Below are 19,383 nucleotides of genomic sequence, written 5' to 3' on the forward strand. Positions count from 1 at the left end.
CTCAGCCTCCCAAGTAGCTGGGACTACAGGTGCCCACCACCATACCCAGCTAATTTTTTTTTTTTTTTTTTTTTTGTATTTTTAGTAGAGACAGGGTTTCACCGCGTTAGCCAGGATGGTCTCAATCTCCTGACCTTGTGATCCGCCCACCTCAGCCTCCCAAAGTGCTGGGATTACAGGCATGAGCCAGACATCTACTTTTTCAAAAGGAATAATAAAAGGATAAAAAATAATATTTTCTAACATCTGTTAGATACAAACTGGACCTGGAAGAGTAGCCTTTTGTACTGAGCACTACTATTATTTCCATTTCACGGATCAGAAAACTAAGGCTCAGTGATATAAGAAGCTTGCTCAAGGTGACACTGCGGTGATAGAAGAGATTTTAATACAGACCTATAATCCTGAGAGGGGATTTTTTTTTTCTTTTTCTTCTTTTTTTTAGGCAGAGTCTTGCTCTGTCACCCAGGCTGGCTGGAGTGCAGTGGCAGGATCTCAGCTCACTGCAACCTCTACCTCCCAGGTTCAAGCAATTCTCCTGCCTCAGCCTCCCAACTAGCTGGGACTACAGGCATGCACCAACATGCCCGGCTATTTTTTGTATTTTTGTATAGGGATGGGGTTTCACCATGTTGGCCAGGCTGGTCTTGAACTCCTGACGTCAAGAGATCTCCCAAAGTGCTGGGATTACAGGCGGGAGGCCACTGTGCCCAGCCTGTGAGGGGATCTTTATTTATTTATTTATTTTTTTTTTTGAGACGGAGTCTCGCTGTGTCTCCCAGGCTGGAGTGCAGTGGCGCGATCTCGGCTCACTGCAAGCTCCGCCCCCTGGGTTCACGCCATTCTCCCGACTCAGCCTCCCAAGTAGCTGGGACAACAGGCGCCCGCTACCACGCCCGGCTAATTTTTTTTGTATTTTTAGTAGAGACGGGGTTTCACCGTGTTAGCCAGGATAGTCTCGATCTCCTGACCTCGTGATCCACCCGCCTCGGCCTCCCAAAGTGCTGGGATTACAGGCTTGAGCCACCGCGCCCGGCTGAGGGGATCTTTAAACTACATTTTAATGATTATTCTCATCTTGAACTGGAGTTTGTACTCTAGTCTGGCCCCTCTCTCAGTGGGACTAGAAAACACAACGCCCAGCAGCTACCCTGGCTGCCAGGCTCACGCTGTGAGCTCCATCAATACTTGCTGACTGATTGATTGTACATCTCCCATGTGATTTTGCATTTTCACATACATTTGTGTCTGGTTCAGATGTGCCAGAAAAAGTGAGAGATTGCTGATAGCGTTGTTTTCTCTAAAAAATAGAAGAAGTCCTTCTAGTTTTGCTTAAAAAAAATTGCTTGCTGATATTCCTTCGACCCTTCCTTCATTTTGCCTTTCCAGTTAGTTCCCAGTCTGATGCACTCAGGGTGAAACCCCCTGCAGGGGTCTGACAAGACACACAGACCTGGGTTTTAAACCCCAGCTCTGATGCTTGCTGCTCATGTGACCTGAACTCGTCACATACCTCCGAGCGTCTGTTTCCTCCTCCATAAAACAGGAGCAATAATGTAACCAACTTTAGGGATATTGTGAATGTATGCAGTAGGCGCTCAGTGGCTAGTTCCTTTCTCTGATAATTAAATCAACCTCATCTGAGTATTTCGTCAATTTGAACTTTAAACTTAAGGTCCTTCTGAAAACTCTTTAAGAATGCCATCCCTTTGGATGGATTTAGGAATTCATGTTTACCCACACAGCTTAGAGCTGATGTATCAGTAAGATGTTTGCAGTTGCAAAGAAGAGAAAATACTGACCCAAACTGGCATAAACAATAAGAAAAGACATTATTCAAAGGTACGAAGGTTGATTCACTGGCTCAATGGTGGCAGTTAAGACTCAGTCTTGAACTCCTGGGCCTGAGATCCTGGCACCTCAGCCTCCCAAAGCGCTGGGATTACAGGTGTCAGCCACTGCTCCCAGCCTGACCCAGGCTTTTCCATCTGTTTTCCAGTTTCCTCGAGAGTAGGGTGCATATGCTCATGGCCACAGGGTAACTAGAGCTGCAGGTGAACACATGGTGTTTAGACACAACAACATAGAGAGAGAGAACAGGGGCCTTTATTTCAGTGTTCCCTTCTCAGGAGTCAGGAATTCCTTCCCAGAAACCTCCCATCAGATATATCCTCAGGTTTTAATGGGCAGAACTGGGTCACATACTACAGTCTAATGGTACCACTAAGAGGGAATAAAACCAGTTAGGATTTATCTCTGAGCTAGGGATGAAGCGACCATTTTCTAAGTCATGTTGTGGGGGATGGCCCCTTGAACAAAATCCAGGTTCTATCAGCAAAGAAAAATGGAGAGGATTATTTTGATTGCCTCTTCTTCATCCCATTAGTGAGGGAGGGATTCCTAGCTAGGATTATAGGCGTGACTGAAGAGTACACTGGCCAGGTGAGATTGAGACAGCTTACTCATCACATATACTCACAGCCCAGGGAAGGCGGAGACAGGACCATATGGGGGTTGCACCCGGGAACAGAGAAAACAATCAGGGGCTCTGGGAGGCAGGCTTTGTAGTTTTAAGAGGCTGAAGTGCTCTTTAGTCCCTACAGGAGGAAGTGATTGGCTTTTGGAAGAATTCTGTGGGCTGGCAGGAAGTGAAACCTGTTACTCAGTGATAAGCAGGAACTGTGCCTTGTCCCTTAAATAAGGAAGGTTATTTGGCCAGGGGACCATATCTACAGGAACATAGTGGGGAACAGAACTTGTTCTTAGGCCATCTGAGGCCCTTTCATTTTACCAGATGTCAAGACAGCACATAATATTGAACTTTAATTTTAGGTCTTACATACACAGGCAGGGATGGATGTGGGCTACATATGCACAACCTCCTTTCCTGCTTTCCTTTATCCATCTATCCAACCATCCATCCATCTATCCAACCATCCATCCATCCATCCAACCATCCATCCATCCATCCATCCATCCATCCATCCATCCATCCATCCATCTATCCAACCATCTATCCATCCATCCATCCATCCATCCATCCATCCATCCATCCATCCATTCATCCATCTATTCAACCATCTATCTATCCATCCATCCATCCATCCGTCTACCAACCCACCTATCTATTCTGTAGAGATTCCACAAATGATTGATTGAGGCAGCCTAAACATTCTCATGACATCTTTTGTTTTTCATGAGTCCAGTTCATGGTTGTTTGTGGGTAGAACATTGGAATCAGCCCTTCTGACCTGTGGCCAACTCTTCACCGTTTTCAACTCTGCACTAGTCCATCGGTCAGCTCATTGACCCTAGCATGTGTTTTTCTCTGTTCTGCTTCTGATTTTGCTGGACCCATCACTTTCTTCTTTGCCTGTCTGAATTCTATCTGTCTTTGAGCCAAGTCCCTCATCATCCATACACACTTTCACTCCCCTTCCAGAATTCTGAATCTTCTTGTCAGTCCAAAGCCTTTGTGGCAGCTGCTATATGCAAACACGTAACCATGCACTACTGTGTGTCCTGCATCCCTTGGGGATTATTCTTTCCTGTTTTGCTGCGATTTCTCATTTTATTGGTATGTTTTCTCTCTAACCTCAACACTAGCTCTCTGAGGGTCAGGGGTCTATCCCGCACACCCCACTACCCCCTTCATTGCATGGGAGTGGGGAAAGGACAGCACAGCACCTTCTTATGCTCCTAAACCTCCATAGACATTTTCTGACTTAATTTGAATCATCAAATGAACATTTATCTAGCATCTAGTACATAGAAGGCACACAATAAAAAAAGTGTCGAAATGATGAATAAAACACCTCAATGGCCATAAACATCATTTTTTTGTTTTTTGTTTTTTGAGATGTAGTCTCGCTCTGTCACCCAGGCTGGTATGCTGTGGTACGATCTCGGCTCACTGAAACCTCCACCTCCTGGGTTCAAGCGATTCTCCTGCCTCAGCCTCTTGAGTAGCTGGGATTACAGGCGCCTGCCACCATGTCTGGCTACTTTTTGTACTGTTAGTAGAGGCGGGGTTTCACCATCTTGGCTAGGCTGGTCTTGAACTCCTGACCTCGTGATCCACCCGCCTCAGCCTCCCAAAGTGCTGGGATTACAGGCGTGAGCCATCGCGCCGGGCCTAATGTTTTTTTAAATTGATTAATTTTAAAACTTAGTCCAGATCTAAGCAATAGTATCTGTGACATCATTGGCATGATGTGCTAGTTATTTTCATGTATCTAATTAAAAATACACAATTAAGATAGCAAATGGTTATCTATACACACGAAATTAATTCTTTCTTTCTTTCTTTCTTTCTTTCTTTCTTTCTTTCTTTCTTTCTTTCTTTCTTTCTTTCTTTCTTTCTTTCTTTCTTTCTTTCTTTCTTTCTTTCTTTCTTTCTTTCTTTCTTTCTTTCTTTCTTTCTTTCTTTTTCTCTTTTTGAGATGGAATTTCGCTCTTGTTGCCCAGGTTGGAGTGCAGTGGTGTGATCTCGTCTCTCTGCAACCTCCGCCTCCCGGATTCAAGCGATTCTCCTGCCTCAGTTTCCTGAGTGGCTGGGATTACAAGCATGCACCACCACACCCAGCTATTTTTTTTTGTATTTTTAGTAGAGACAGGGTTTCTCCATGTTGGTCAGGATGGTCTCAAACTCCCAACCTCCGGTGATCCGTCCGTCTCAGCCTCCCAAAGTGCTGGGATTATAGGCATAAGCCACCGCGCCCGGCCAGTTCTTTCTTTTTTAAACATGATATGTAATGGTTGTATATATTCTGGGGCTACAGGTGACATTTTGGTACATGTATACAATGTGGAATGATCAAATTAGGGTAATTGGGATATCCATCACCTCAAGCACTTTTCTTTGTGTTGGAAACATTGTAATTCTTCTCTTCTAGCTATTTTGAGATACACAATAAATTATTGTTAACTATAATTTCCCTACTGCACTATCAAATACTAGAATGTATTTCTTCCATCTAACCGTATTTTTGTAACTATTAATCAAGCTCTCTTCATCCCCGCTAACTTCCCAGACTCTGGTAACCACCATTCTACTCTCTACCTCCATGAGACCCACGTTTTTAGCTCCCACATATGAATAAGAATATATGGTATTTGTCTTTCTGTGCCTGGCTTATATGAACATAATGACCTCCTCCAGTTCCATCCATGGTGCTGCAAATGACAGGATTTCATTCTTTTTTATGGCTGACGAATATTTCATTGTATATATATACCATATTTTCTTTATGAAGTTCATTTATCCATTGATGGGCACACAGCTTGATTCCATATCTTGGCTGTTGTGAATAGTGCTGCAATAAACATAGGAGTGCAGATATCTCTGACATGCTGATTTCCTTTGTTTTGGGTATATACCCTGCAGTGGGATTGCCAGATCATATGGTAGTTCTATTTTTAGTTTTTTGAGGAACTTCCATACTGTTCTCCATAGTGGCTGTAACTAATTTACTTTCCCACCAACAGTATACAACTGTTCCCCCTTTCCTACATCCTTGCCAGCATTTGTTATTTTTTGTTTTTTTGATAACAGACATTTTAATTGGGGTGAGGTCATATTTAATTGTGCTTTTGATCTGCATATCCCTGATGATTAGTGATGTCAAGCATTTTCTCATGTACCTGTTGGCCATTTGTATGTCTTCTTTTGAGAAATGTCTATTCATATATTTTGCCCATTTTTATGGGATTATTTGTTTGTTTGTTTGTTTTACTATTGAGTTGTTTGAGTTCCTTATATATTCTGGCTATTAATCCCTTGTCGGATGGTGATATGGTTTGGCTATGTCCCCACCCAAATGTCAACTTGGATTGTACCTCCCAGAATTCCCACATATTGTGGGAGGGACCCAGGAGGAGGTAATCATTACCTGGGGACAGGAGGTAATAATTACCTCCTTCTGGGTCCCGTGCTATTCTTGTGATTGTGAACAAGTCTCACAAGATCTGATGGGTTTATCAGGGGTTTCTGCCTTTGCTTCTTCCTCATTTTCTCTTACCGCTGCCATGTAAGAAGAACTTTTCACCTCTTGCCATGATTCTGAGGCCTCCCCAGACATGTGGAACTATAAGTCCAATGAAACCTTTTTTGTCCCCAGTTTTGGGTATGTCTTTATTAGCATCATGAAAATGAACTAATACAGATGGTGTCTCAGTCTGTGCAGTGTTGCTATAAAGGAATACCTGAAGCTGGGTTGTTTATAAAGAAAAGAGGTTTCTTTGGTTCATGGTTCCGCAGGCTATACAAGAAGCGTGGCACCAGCATGTTTTCAGTGAGGCCTTCAGGCTGCTTCTACCCATGGCAGAAGGCAAAAGGGAGCTGGCATTGCCAGAGAGAGGAAGTAGGAGAGAGGGGAGGCAGGTGCCAAGCTCTTTCTAAACAACCAGCTCCCACAGGAGCTAATAGAGAGCACACTCCTTACTGTGAGGTCAACACTAAGCCATTCATCAGGGATCTGCCCCTATAACCCATTGGAAGTGGACCCTCCAGTTAGGCTCTGCCTCCAACATGGGTCAATTTCAACATGAGGTTTTTGAGAGTCAAATATCCAAACTGTAGCAGATGGATACTTTGCAAATATTTTCTCCCATTCTGAAGGTTGTCTCTTCACTTTGTTAATTTTTTGCTTTTGTTGCCTGTGCTTTTGAGGTCTTACCCAAAAAAATCTTTGTTCAGACCACTGTCCTGTAGTGTTTCCCCAATGTTTCCTTCCAGTAGTTTCAGAGTTGTAGGCCTTACATTTAAGTCTTTAATCCATTTTGAGTTGATTTTTGTATATGATGAAAGATGGGGATCTAATTTTATTTTTCTGCATACTGATATCCAATTTTCCCAGCACCATTTATTAGAGGCAGCCCTTTCCCCAATGTATGTTCTTGGTGCCTCTGTGGAAATCAGTTGGCTGTAAATGCATGGATTTATTTCTGGGTTCTTGATTTTGTTCCACTGGTCTATGTGTCTGTTTTTATGCCAGTGGAATGCTGTTTTGGTTACTAGAGCTTTGTAGTATAATTTGAAATCAAGTAGTGTGATGCTTCCAACTTTGTTTTTTTTTTTGCTTAGGATTGCTTCAGCTATTTGAGGTATTTTGTGGTTCCACATTATTTTAGGATTCTTTTTTCTTTCTTTCTTTCTTTTTTGAGATGGAGTTTTGCTCTTGTTGCCCTGGCTGAAGTGCAGTGGCACGATCTTAGCTCACTGCAACCTCTGCCTCCCAGGTTTAAGCAATTCTCTTGCCTCAGCCTCCTGAGTAGCTGGGATTACAGGCATGTGCCACCACGCCTGGCTAATTTTGTATTTTTAGTAGAGACGGGGTTTCTCCATGTTGGTCAGGCTGGTCTCAAACTCTCGAACTCAGGTGATCCTCTTGTCTCGGCCTCCCAAAGTGTTGGGATTATAGGCTTGAGCCACTGTGCCCACCCAGGATTTTTTTTTTCTAATTCTGTGAAGAATGTCATTGTTATTTTGATAGACATTGCATTGAATCTGTAGATCACTTTGGGTATTATAAACATTTTAATAATATTAATTTTTCCAATCTGTGAACATGGGATATCTTTCCATTTTTTGTGTCCTCTTAAATTTCTTTCATCACTGTTTTACAGTTTTCTTTGTGCAGATCTTCCTTTTTTTTGAGACAGGGTTTCATTCCAGTGCCCAGGCTGGACTGCATTGCCATGATCATGACTCACTGCAACCTCGACCTCCTGGGCACAGGTATCTTCTTATCCCAGCCTCCCAAGTAGCTGGGACTTCAGCTAATTTTTTGTACTTTTTGTAGAGATGGGGTTTCCCCATGTTGCTCAGGCTGGTCTCAAACTCCTGAACACAAGTAATATGCCCACCTCGGCCTCCCAAAGTGCTGTGACTATAAGCATGAGCTGCCATGCCTGGCCCTGTTTCTTTGTTTAAATTTATTCCTAGGTATTTTTTTTTTTGTAGCTATTATAAATAAAATTGTTTTCTTGATTTCTTTTTCAGATTGATCACTGTTAGCATATAGAAGCACTACTGATTTTTGCATGTCGGTTTTGTATTCTGCAATTTTACTAAATTTATTGATCAATTCTAAGGTTTTTTTTCATGGAGTCTTTAGGCTTTTGTAAATATAAGATCATGTTATTTGCAAACAGGGATTATTTGACTTTTTCCTTTTCAATTTGAATGTCCTTGATGTATTTCTCTTGCTTAATTGCTCTGGTTAGGACTTCTAGTACTATGTTGAATAAAAGTGGCGAAAGTGGGCATCCTTGTCTTTTTCCAGATCTTAGTGGAAAGGCTTTTAATTTTTCCCTGTTCAGTATTATATTAGCTGTAGGCTTGTCATATATACCCTTTATTGTGTCAAGGTGTGTTCCTTCTATACCCAATTTGTTGAGGGTTTTTATTATGAAGGAATATTGACTTTTGTCTTTTTTTTTTCAGCATCTATGGAAATGCTAATATTGGTTTTGTCCTTGATTCTGATGATGTATGTACCATGTTTATTGATTTGCATATGCTGAGCCATCCTTGCATCCCTGGAGTGAATCCCACTTGATTAGGTGAATAATCTTCTTAATATGTTGTTGAATTCTGTTTGCTAGTGTTTTGTTGAGGAACTAAAGTTGTTTCATGTGCCACACTTTGAAAACTCTAATCTGGCAATATTCATATTTATATGTTTTATGATTAAAAAACCAGTTATGGCCGAGGCAGGCAGATCATGAGGTCAGGAGTTTAAGACTAGCCTGACCAATATGGTGAAACCCCTTCTCTACTAAAAATAGAAAAATTAGCCGGGCATGGTGGCGGGCGCCTGTAGTCCCAGCTACTCAGGAGGTTGAGGCAGAAGAATCGCTTGAACCCCAGAGGCGGAAGTTGCAGTGAGCCGAGATCATGCCACTGCACTCCAGCCTGGGTGACACAGCGAGATTCTGTCTCAAAAAACAAACAAACAAACAAACAACAGTTATAACACAAAAGACTATTATTGTTTGTCTCCTGTTGTATGGTTCCACTTATTTAAAAATTTTAGTAAAGGCAAAACTCTAAACTCTAGGGACAGAAAGCAGATCAATGGTTGTCTGGGGCTGAGGACGGGAGTAAGGACTGACCATAATAAGGGACTGACTTTGAACAAGAGAAGTTTTTGGAGCAAAGCAAGGATTCTAAAACTGGATAGTGGTCTGTTGTGTTGGCTCATGCCTGTCATCCCAGCACTTCTGGAGGCTGAGGCGGGTGGATCACCTGAGGTCAGGAGTTCAAGACCAGCCAGGCCAACATGGTGAAGCCCTGTCTCTACTAAAAATACAAAAATTAGCCAGGCATGGTGGTGGGTGCCTGTAATCCCAGCTACTCAAGAGGCTGAGGCAGGAGAATCTGTTGAACCCAGGAATCAGAGGCTGCAGTCAGCCAATATCGTGACATTGCACTCCAGCCTGGGCAACAAGAGCGAAACTCCATCTCAAACAAACAAACAAACAAACAAATAAGTGAATGGTGGTGATGGTTGCACAACTGCATACATTTAGAAAAAATCATCAAACTATATTTACAATGAATATATTGTATGGCTTGCAAATTATATCTCAAAGAGGAAGAAGGAGGAAGAGGAGAAAAGAAAAAAAAATAAAGAAAGTAAAGGAAAGATTAGCCAAGAAGGGATATGAGGGGGCTCCTGGAGTACTGGTGTTGTTCTTTGTCTTTATCTGCATGTTGGTTACCAGGGTATGTTTACTTTGTGAAAATTCATTGAGTTGTTTTTGCTCTGTGTATATTTCTATATGGATGTTATACCGCAGTCGCGAAATTATACTTAAAAAAAAATTCAGTCAAAATGGGGATGCTGTTTCTTCCTCGTTATTACCTAAGTATTTAATGATATTTAAGTTATTGCTTTCCTGTTTATTACTGTGTATAATTACATCACTCTGCCAACTTAGTTTTACAATGTTAGGAATTTAGGTTTTGTGCGTCTTAATTCAGAAAGGATTATAAAAAGATATATTTAATTAATCACACAAGTGCTATAAGAACGTCAGTGGAAGTCATTGTTCCTTAATTATTCACAGCAATTATCAAGGTGGACAATATCTCAACTTGCCACCAAAATAAATGGATGTTTTAAGAGATCTTGTTGGAACAATCAAATCATCAGTCTCAAAAAGTCCCCTCTCTCTTAGCCCAGTTCTCCTGCTGCCTGCCAGGGTTTCACTTCTATATTTATCTCTTCAAATCAGCAGGGCAGCAATTAGTTATTATAATAAGAGCTACCAATTTGTTGTGTGCCAACTTCATGCCAGGCACTGCATTGTCAGAATTTTTCATACTTTAATTGTTTCATTTTAGTGTCATAACAGCCCTGCCAAGAAGTTGTTTATTCCATTTTACAGTTGAGGAAACTGAGGCTGAGAGGCTTTTGAGTGGGTCCGAGCCCTGGTTGCTGGTAAGTGACACAGCCAGAGAGCAAACTGGGGTCCCACCCAGTCATCTTGGGACCTGACGTCAGTAACAGGAGATAAGTGACATGTGTAAGGCAATTCTGAATCCCAAAACATGGCTCTTCATGCAGTTGCTATAGTTACTGCTCGACATGATGCTGTGTCTATCTCTCTTTCTCTTTTTTTTTTTTTTTTCTGAGATGACAATGGATCCACTGTTAACTATTGAGGTGTTGAGCCCTCCAACCCCTGTATTGCCCCAAAACCCTAGGGACATTTTAATAGGGTTAAAATAGCATTCTTGCCTTGTAATCACACTTTACATTTCAGAAGCTCCTAGAACATTCACAGATCCAGTATTATGGCAACTTTACAAATATTAATTGCAGGTTGTATAAAACATAGGAGTTCTATAAAGGTAATTATATGGAGGAAAAAATACCTTTTTCCTTCTGTAGCAAAAGACAGATTAACAAGATAAAAACTTACACATTTATGTAATACAAGTTTTGTGTGTGGAGGACTTCATAAGGAACTAAATAAGGGCTTATGACTAGTTTCAGGGGAAGGTCAAAGAGTCCTTCCTGCATCTGCTCTTTCTCAAATTCTTTCAACTTAAAAATATCCAGTATACCAAGTTGCCATATTTTGGGGGAGCATATCCTAATCCCTGTCGTAACCATATTTCAGACAGTCATGCAGAACTCCTTGACAAGGCAACGTATTTGAGATGGGGCAGGGGCAGCGGGTTGGTGCCCCCTTATTGGGTTGAGATTGAGAGTAGGCATCCAGGTAGGAAAAAGTGTGGAAAGAGAGCCCCGAGGACCCAGAGAGCTCCAGCCTGGGAGGGACTGGACAGAAAAGGCAGAAGCGAGGCTTTGCTAGTGATTACGCCCTTGCTAAACAACTAAACACATGCAGAGGAAATGGCTTGGATTAGGAACAGGGCAAGAGGACAAACCAAGGCCTGAAATGTGTTACAGACAAGTGTTTGGGGGCACGGAGTTGTAAGGGTGAGACTTCAGAATCTGGAGTTGTTTTATGAGCTCTTTTCACACCAGCCGGTGATGCTATGGCTAGGCAGCTTTATTCCCATTTGACATAAAAGGGGTCTCAAAGCCAGTAAACTTTTCAGAGGTGCCACGCTGAGACACTCCTGGGGCTGAAGACAGGAGCCAGAGCTTCTGATTCCTGGGCTAATTTAAGATCCGTTGTCTATAATTACGAGTCATAATGGTGAAGAGGATGGTGACATCCAAGGACAACCGCAGGGCCTCTCTCCTGACACTGGTGAGAACCAGATTCCTTTCCCTGGTTCTGTAGCTCCCAGCAGAGTTTTGGAAGCTGATGAAAGAGAAGGTTGGAAATAACAGGCAATTAGAAACCTTATTAAAAAAAGGAAAAACACTCTCATCAAACTTGCCAAAGCGTCTTAATGGCTGGATGTGGAGGAGGCATTGGAAACTGCTGGCTGCAAGGGTCACTTGTGCCAGAGGGTGGCCTGGAAGCTGAGGCAAATGTGGAGAGGGGCTGGGGCCAGTTCCCAGGGACAGAGAGTGCAAGGGGGCTGTTTAGGAATTTATTTCTGAGTTGATGCACCCAGTGAGTAAAAAGCTAAAGAAGGCCATTTACAAGTCCTAAGAAAATCACAGTTGGTGAAACTGGTGGCACAAGGACCAAAGTAAAAGAAAGGGACACACACACACACACACACACACACACACACACACACCCCCATACACTGAAGAGACAGAGCCCACCACCAAGAGAGGCAGAGTAGACTGCATTTCCCCACTGGCCAGTTCCTGGACTCCTCAGAATATGCCACAACGGGTAGTTGGAAGGAGATCAGCGGAGATGAGGGTTCAGATAATCGATGCAACTCACTGCTTTAGGGTTCCTCAGCTCTTGCAGTCCCTAGGGACCACCCCCAGCATGGCAGGGCTTGTGGGAGGTAATTGGAATGGCCATGTGTGAGCTGAGTGCAGGTTTGGCCCTCAGGTGACCTGCTTGGACTCTGATAGCAGTTGAGCTGCCCCCCACTTTGGGGGTGCCTCCTTGCCCACTGCACCCTCACAGCGCTCCTCCATCCGGGGCTGAAGCATGAACTCCTACCTTGCTCCCTCACAGGGCTTCCCATTTTATTTTAATTAATGAATTGATTAATTAATTATTTTTTGAGTTGGGGTCTTACTCTGTTTCCCAGGCTGGAATGCACTGATGCAATCACAGCTCACTGCAGCATCAACCACCTCAAGCAATCCTCCTACCTCGTCCTCCTAAGTAGCTGCGACTATAGGTGCACATCGCCATGGCCTGCTAATTTTTGTATTTTTTTTGTAGGGATGGGGGGATCTTACTATGTTTCTCAGGCTGGTCTCACACTCATGGGCTCAAGTGATCCATCCTCCTGCTTTGGCCTCCCAAAGTACTGGGATTACAGGTGTGAGCTACTGCGCCTGCCTAGGGCCTTCCATTCTGAAGCTAAAGAGGTTGTTTTGGAAAACCTTTTAAAGGGACCCAGACTGGTTTATTTTTGCATTCCTGCCCCAGAATAATCCGAAAGCTCCCTGAGACTGGAGCTGGGGGAAGAGGGGCTCTAACTGACAGAGGCAAGGCAAGGCATGGAGGGAGGTGGGAAGGGCAACTCCACATTGCGCGCAATCAGTCAAGAGCTTCAGCCTGCTCTTGCTCCTTGGGCTGTGTTACCTTTTGTAGTTCCTTTTCCCATCTTGTTTACTTTTTCTCTTCATTGCTCTTTCATTTCTCTTCTCTGTAAACCCGACTGACCCTCTCCTGAGGGCCAAGATTGTCCCAGGTGAAGAGAGATTCTGAATGGAGTCTGAGACACAGTTCTCTGTGTCAGGAGATCACAGTCCAGTTGGTACAGACTGTTTCAAAACAGAGGGAGTGTTTACGTGCTCAGCAGGAGCCAGCAGGGGGCTGGTTTGGGACCCCTGGCTGAGGGGGCGAGCAGACCTAAAGTAGAGGTGGAGGCCAGGGAGACCTCTCAAAGGAGAGGGGAGTGGTGCTGGTTCCTGAGAGGGTGGCCAGGTAAAATACTGGATACTTGTATCTAATGCAATATTTGGGACATACTTATATGAAAAAATTATTCATTGTTTATCTGAAATTCAAATTTAACAGAGCATCCTGTATTTTCATTTGCTAAATCTGGCAAACCAAGTTGCTGATGAATAAACTGGAGTTAGCTGAGTGAATCGGGGGGAAAAAGGGAAGGGCATGCCTTGAGAGGGAATAGCATGAGTGAACATCTGGAGGTCAGAGATCCCGTAATTCATCTAAGGAAACGAACATTGTCCACGTGCTGGAGTATGGAGTGCAAGCGGGAGACAGTGCAGAGAATGCACCAAACTGTAACATAGCTGTTGAGAACGTGCTAAGTGGCGGGTACCAGGTGAAGTACTAGGGTGCAGTTATGAGCTAAGGGGACACAGCCTCTGTCCTCAGGAAGCTCACAGTCCAGCTGAGAAGCAGGGAGGTGGAGAGAGGGAAGGATAGGCACTGTGGAAGTTATAGCTGGGGGGACTCAGCCTCGCTGGGAGGTCAGGGAAGCCCTCCCTGAGGAGGTGACAGTATGCTAAAGGATGAGGAGACAGGCATGCTAAGGGGTGGGGAAAGAGAGATCTAGGTCAGGGAAACAGCATAATGGAAGGCCCTGAAGTGAGAAAATTAGCAGTGGGTCCCAGGACCTAAAATGTGGCCAGAGAGGCTGGGCCCAGAGAGAGAGGAGAGGGGAGAAGGAAGGACCAGTGGTCAGGGACGAGACCACACTGTGGGGAGTTTGAACTGGACCCTGAAGGCAATGGGTGCCACTGAGGGAGTATAAAGCAGGCAGGGTGACACGCAGCTTCGTGCTCTTAGAGCTGACTTATGCTGGAGAGAGGAGGACGGATGGGCAACATGGGGGTCTGAGGGAATAGGGGACACCAGGAGGGGGCTACTGCAGAGGTCTGAGATGGACATATTGGTGGCTTGGCCTCACTTGATGGTGGTGGAGATGAAGAGGGAGAAGGAGAAATGAATTCAGGCTGCACTGAGGGGGAAGACTTGGCAGGGCTGGGTTCTCTGGCACTGGGAAGTGAGGGGGAGGGAGGAGCAGGCATGACTCAAAGCTTCTGGTCTGGGCAGATGGGAGGACGGAGGCGCCATTTGCCGAGCTGAGCTGGAGACTTGGGAGGTTTGGGGGTGGTGAGGAGAGTTCAGGTTTGCACATGCTGAGGGTGAGGAGGCTGGCAGTGGACCCTGGTTCGACGGGCTGTGAGGAGGAGGAAACTGCAGGGAGCCGGCAGAACCATGTTCCAGTCTCTCCTCCCACACTTAGTCATGTGCCTGGATCAATAACTTCACCTCTGTGTGCCTTCGCCTTCTCATCTATCCCGTGGGCCATGGGGGTGTTCTGCCCTCCGAGCTGTGGTGAGGGTGTGGTGGCAGCCTCCTGCTTCATGCCTTGTGGTGCCCTCCCGCACTGTAGTAGGGTTTATCTGTGGGACCATAATAATATGTGTGTCGCTTTTGAGGTTGAGTTATAGAAGACATTGTGGCTTCTATCTTGCTGTCTCTTGGGTCACTCGCTCTGGGGGACGTCTGCTGCCATGTTGTCAGGAGAGACTCTCATGACAAGGAATGAATGCCTTGTGCTGAACGCCACGTGAGGGAGTTTGGAAGGGAAGTCTCCAGGCTTCAGATGACTGCAGCCCCTACTACCCATTAGACTGCAAGCTCCTGAGGGATCCTGAGCTGCTTCCAAGTCCCTGACCCACAGAAACGGAGAGGAAAGTGCTCGGAAGTTGTTTTAAGACCCTACCTTTTGGGATTATTTGTTATGTGGCAAAAGGTAACCGATACAGTGGGTAAAAGCACCTGGCACAGTACCTTGTACACAATTGGGGCTATAGAATAGACAAGATCTATAGCTCTGGATTCAGGACAGAGGGCTGGCCCAGAGACATGGATTTGGAAGCCTTTGGCTCAGATACAGTAAAGGAACCCATGGAGGTGGCTGAGTCATTCCATGGAGAGAGGTACATGGAGAGGAGGGGATGGTGTTGGACAGAAACTTGGGCATAAGTGTCGGGGTAAAGCAAGAGGAGCATCTTTGTTAAGTCTAAGAGGAGGAGCTACAGAAGAAGGAGGAGAACGAGGAGAACACTCATCCTAGAAGCCAAGGGAAGGGGCTGTCCCCTGGCAGACGTCACTGCAGAGGCCTTGCTGTGGAGAAGACTGAGCCACGTAGGTCAGAGGAGCCTCTTTGGGATTTAGTATCAAGGAAGATTCTGGTGACCTATTTAGATGGAGAGGTGGGCCCTGAGGTCAGATTGAATGTTACAGGTTGGGGTTTAGGAGAAGTGGGGGACACAGCAAAGGAAGAGAGGGAGGGGGACACTGTGTCAAAGGAGAAGTCTGAAAATTCTTGAGTCAGACGGAGACCTGAGGCTGTTTATCTGCTGATGGGCATGGGAGATGGGGACTGGAGAGAGGGAGGGATGGAAGATCTGAGCCTGGAGAGGCTAAAGGGCGGGAGAAGGAATGGACCAGAGCCCAGGGAGGGGATCACCTGAACAGGAGGTGGAATCCCCCAGCCATCTCATGAGGGGAGGGTAGCGCAATGCTGGTCAATCCAAAAGAGGGCAGAGGAGAGGTCCAGGGGGCTCCCACTGAAGGGGAAAGGTTTTCCTGACAAGTAGGAGGTGAGGTCGGCTAGGCAGTGAGAGTTGGGAGAAGAAGAAGGGAGAGAGGCAGGGGACTCAGAACTCCAGGCTTCATTCCTACCAATCAGTTGTGTCAACTGCTGGTCCCCCTTTGCCCTCCCAGCACCGTGCTGGGCTTGGTTCTTTCCTGTAACAGGTGTAGCTGCAATAATAAACAGCCTCCTCCAGGTCAGCCTGGCCCGGGGCAGACCAGGATCAGTGTCTTTACCACAAGAGCCTGGATACTTGGTGGCCACCTGGAAAAGAGAGGTGCAGAGGGTCAGGGGCAGTTGTAAACCAGAAGCCAGCCTTCCCCAGCAGGCTTGCAACCCTGAGCTCTATGGAGGCAAACAGCTTCCAATATAAACCCTTTCCACCCCCAATCCTCCAAACTAACAGATCCAGATGGTTTGCGGGAGAATCCTATAGAACATTCAAATTCTATAGAAAATCCCAGTCTAGTGAATAGACACTCATTCCTTAAGGTATGTTATGAGCTCAAGTAACTTTGATAGCAAAGCCAGACGAGGAGAGAATAAGAATGGAAAATAGTAGCGTATCTCAGTCATCCACATGGATACAAAAACCCTAATGAAATATTAGCAAATGGAATCTAGCAGTATATTGAAAAAATAATACATCATGATGTGTGAAATTCCTTGAATAAAAATATATTGACTTAAAAAAATACATCATCAAGGTGAGTTTATCCTGGGAACACGTGGATGGTTTAATATAATAAGATCCATGGTTGTAATTCATTACATTGCAATGGGGGGAATCTCACATTGATAAAATTCAGCACCCATTCATAGTAAAGAAGAATAGTGCTTCCTTACCCTGATAAAGAATATCTATCAAAAAAATCCACAACAAACACTATAGTTAACGGTGATATGTTAGAAGCAGTCAAGAACAGGATAGAAATGCCCATTACCATCACTGCTCTTCAACATTGTGTGGGAGAATTTAGTCAGCACAGTACTGCAAGAAAAAGGAAAAAAAGGACGGGAAGATACCACACTGTTACGACTTGCAGATTCTATGATTATTTGCACAGCAAATTCAAGAGAACCTACAAACTTATTAGAACGGAAAGAGTTCAATTTTGCTGAATATAAGATTATGTAAAACCCAACTGCATTTCAATAGCCATCTATCGATTATAAAATACAAAAGTGAAAGTACAATTAGCAATAGTTATAAAAATTTTAAGATAGGAAGGACTAGGTCTGACAAAATCACCAATAACAAAATTAATCCATCAGTTTTTATATGTGGAAATAGAAGCCCTGAGAGGGGAAATAACTCTTCCAAGGACACCCAGTAAGTCAGAGGCAATTCTGGGTTATCAGTGGCACCAAATTCTGGAGATCTGAGTATTGGGTAATTTTGGTATTGTCCTTCTATTAAAACAACAACAACAACAAAACCCAGCGGGGTGGGGCAGGGCGGGGGGCCAAAAAAAAAAAAAAAACAAAAAAACCCCCAAATTCATTGTATTTTTCTGATTATAAATTCAATATGCATGAAAATTCAGAAGAATGTTAAGAAGCAATGCCATTAACATCCCCATACTATTATCTTGAACACGATGATCCTTCAACATTTTTGTCTGTATATATGTTTTTAAAAATAAAATCAGGATATCATGTATACTAGTTTGTGTACTGATCATTTTGATCATTTTCACACACATTTCCCTGTATTCTCACCTAGTCTTTGTGAATTTGATCATGTAGCACTTGGGTATGTTGATGAAGCATATGTCATTTATTTAACCTATCAATTTGAGCTTTGGAGAAGAATCAAGTATCAGATACAACTGTGATGATCATGCTGATATAATTTCAATCCCAGAGCTAGCTCACACACATGCAGACGTGAAACCCAAGTAAGTTTCTTTTTTTTTTTTTTTTTTTGAGACGGAGTCTCGCTCTGTCGCCCAGGCTGGAGTACAGTGGCCGGATCTCAGCTCAATGCAAGCTCCGCCTCCCGGGTTCACGCCATTCTCCTGCCTCAGCCTCCCGAGTAGCTGGGACTACAGGCGCCAGCCACCTCGCCCGGCTAGTTTTTTGTATTTTTTTTTAGTAGAGATGGGGTTTCCCCGTGTTAGCCAGGATGGTCTCGATCTCCTGACCTCGTGATCCGCCCGTCTCGGCCTCCCAAAGTGCTGGGATTACAGGCTTGAGCCACCGCGCCCGGCCCCAAGTAAGTTTCTAAGGCCAGTGGTTATTCTGGTGGAGAAGGTTAAACCCAGCATCAGGTAACCGGTCCCAACGGAAGGGGACAGAGGCCTGGCTAGCTTGGAACGAGTGGACGGATGGAGGCCAATTAGCCCTGAGGCGTTAGGAGCTGCCCATCCTCTGCAGTCTTGGCTTCCTTCCTGGTGAAGTGGGGACAATACCGGCGCCAGTCTCATCTAGGGCCGAGCTCCTCCAGGCCCCAGAGCCTTTGCACGGGTCGTTTCGTCTGCTGAAGGTGGCTCTGCCCTTCTCTCCACCTGGCTGCCCGTGTTGCTGAGGCTCTGGGCCCAGCTGTCCTTTGCTGTCCTGCCCACCAGGCCGGAGGGGTGGCCGCGGGGTCTTCTTCACAGGCCTCATCGCAGGGTTGTCTCCCCAGTGCAGGGCAGGCAGGAGAGGCTCCGACCGCAGGTCCGGGGTCCAGGTCTTCCTTGGCTACTGCGTTTGAAGCAGGGGCTCCCTTCCCTTCTCCATCTAAGTCCTCTAATCACGCCTCTCCCAACGCTTATGATCATAACCTGTCCTTATTTTGTCTATTAGCTGTTTCCTTGAATCTTGTCTGTCTTCTCCTTTCATTAGGACCCGCTTCCGTCTTGGTAGCCGCTGTATCTCCTAAACCCCCAGGCCTGAGATATAGTGGGGGCCCCATACAAGTTCATGAAATGACTAAGGAGAAACAGCTGTGGAAACACCAGCTCTGAGGACGCAGTGGGCCTGGGGCTGGGCGGACCCCAGGCTGCGGACGGAGGCGGGACGCAGGGGCGGGGTTTCGGGGCTTCGGGGCTTCTGAGCTGAGCCTAAGGGGCGGGACTGGGGCTTCAGGGCGGGGCTTCGGGGCTGCGGTCTTGCGGTCTTGACCGCGCGGCTCCGGCTGCGCTCGCTCCTAAGGCCGCCCGGCTCTCAGGCTTCCCGCCCGCGCTGCCGTTAGGGGGCGCCCGCGCTCGTGGCGCTACGGCTCTGCTGGGAAGGCGCCGCCCGCGCCGGGC

General features: G+C 45.3%; 1 long non-coding RNA gene across 2 annotated transcripts; it reads right to left on the bottom strand.

Moving 5' to 3' along the window:
- Positions 1-11,305: 11,305 nt before the first annotated feature.
- Positions 11,306-19,292, bottom strand: LOC105482930 (uncharacterized). Of its 2 annotated transcripts, XR_987939.3 has the most exons (5): positions 17,870-19,292; positions 16,237-16,411; positions 14,815-14,948; positions 13,153-13,334; positions 11,306-11,787 (listed from the first exon to the last, which is right to left on the bottom strand). It is a non-coding gene; the product is annotated as an uncharacterized lncRNA (long non-coding RNA). The 2 variants fall into 2 exon arrangements; XR_987938.3 differs by lacking the exon at positions 14,815-14,948 and having other exon boundaries at positions 17,870-19,291.
- Between the last annotated feature and the right edge of the window lie 91 nt (positions 19,293-19,383).

Source organism: Macaca nemestrina, chromosome 2 (assembly GCF_043159975.1).
Source record: "Macaca nemestrina isolate mMacNem1 chromosome 2, mMacNem.hap1, whole genome shotgun sequence".
Taxonomy (NCBI): domain Eukaryota; kingdom Metazoa; phylum Chordata; class Mammalia; order Primates; family Cercopithecidae; genus Macaca; species Macaca nemestrina.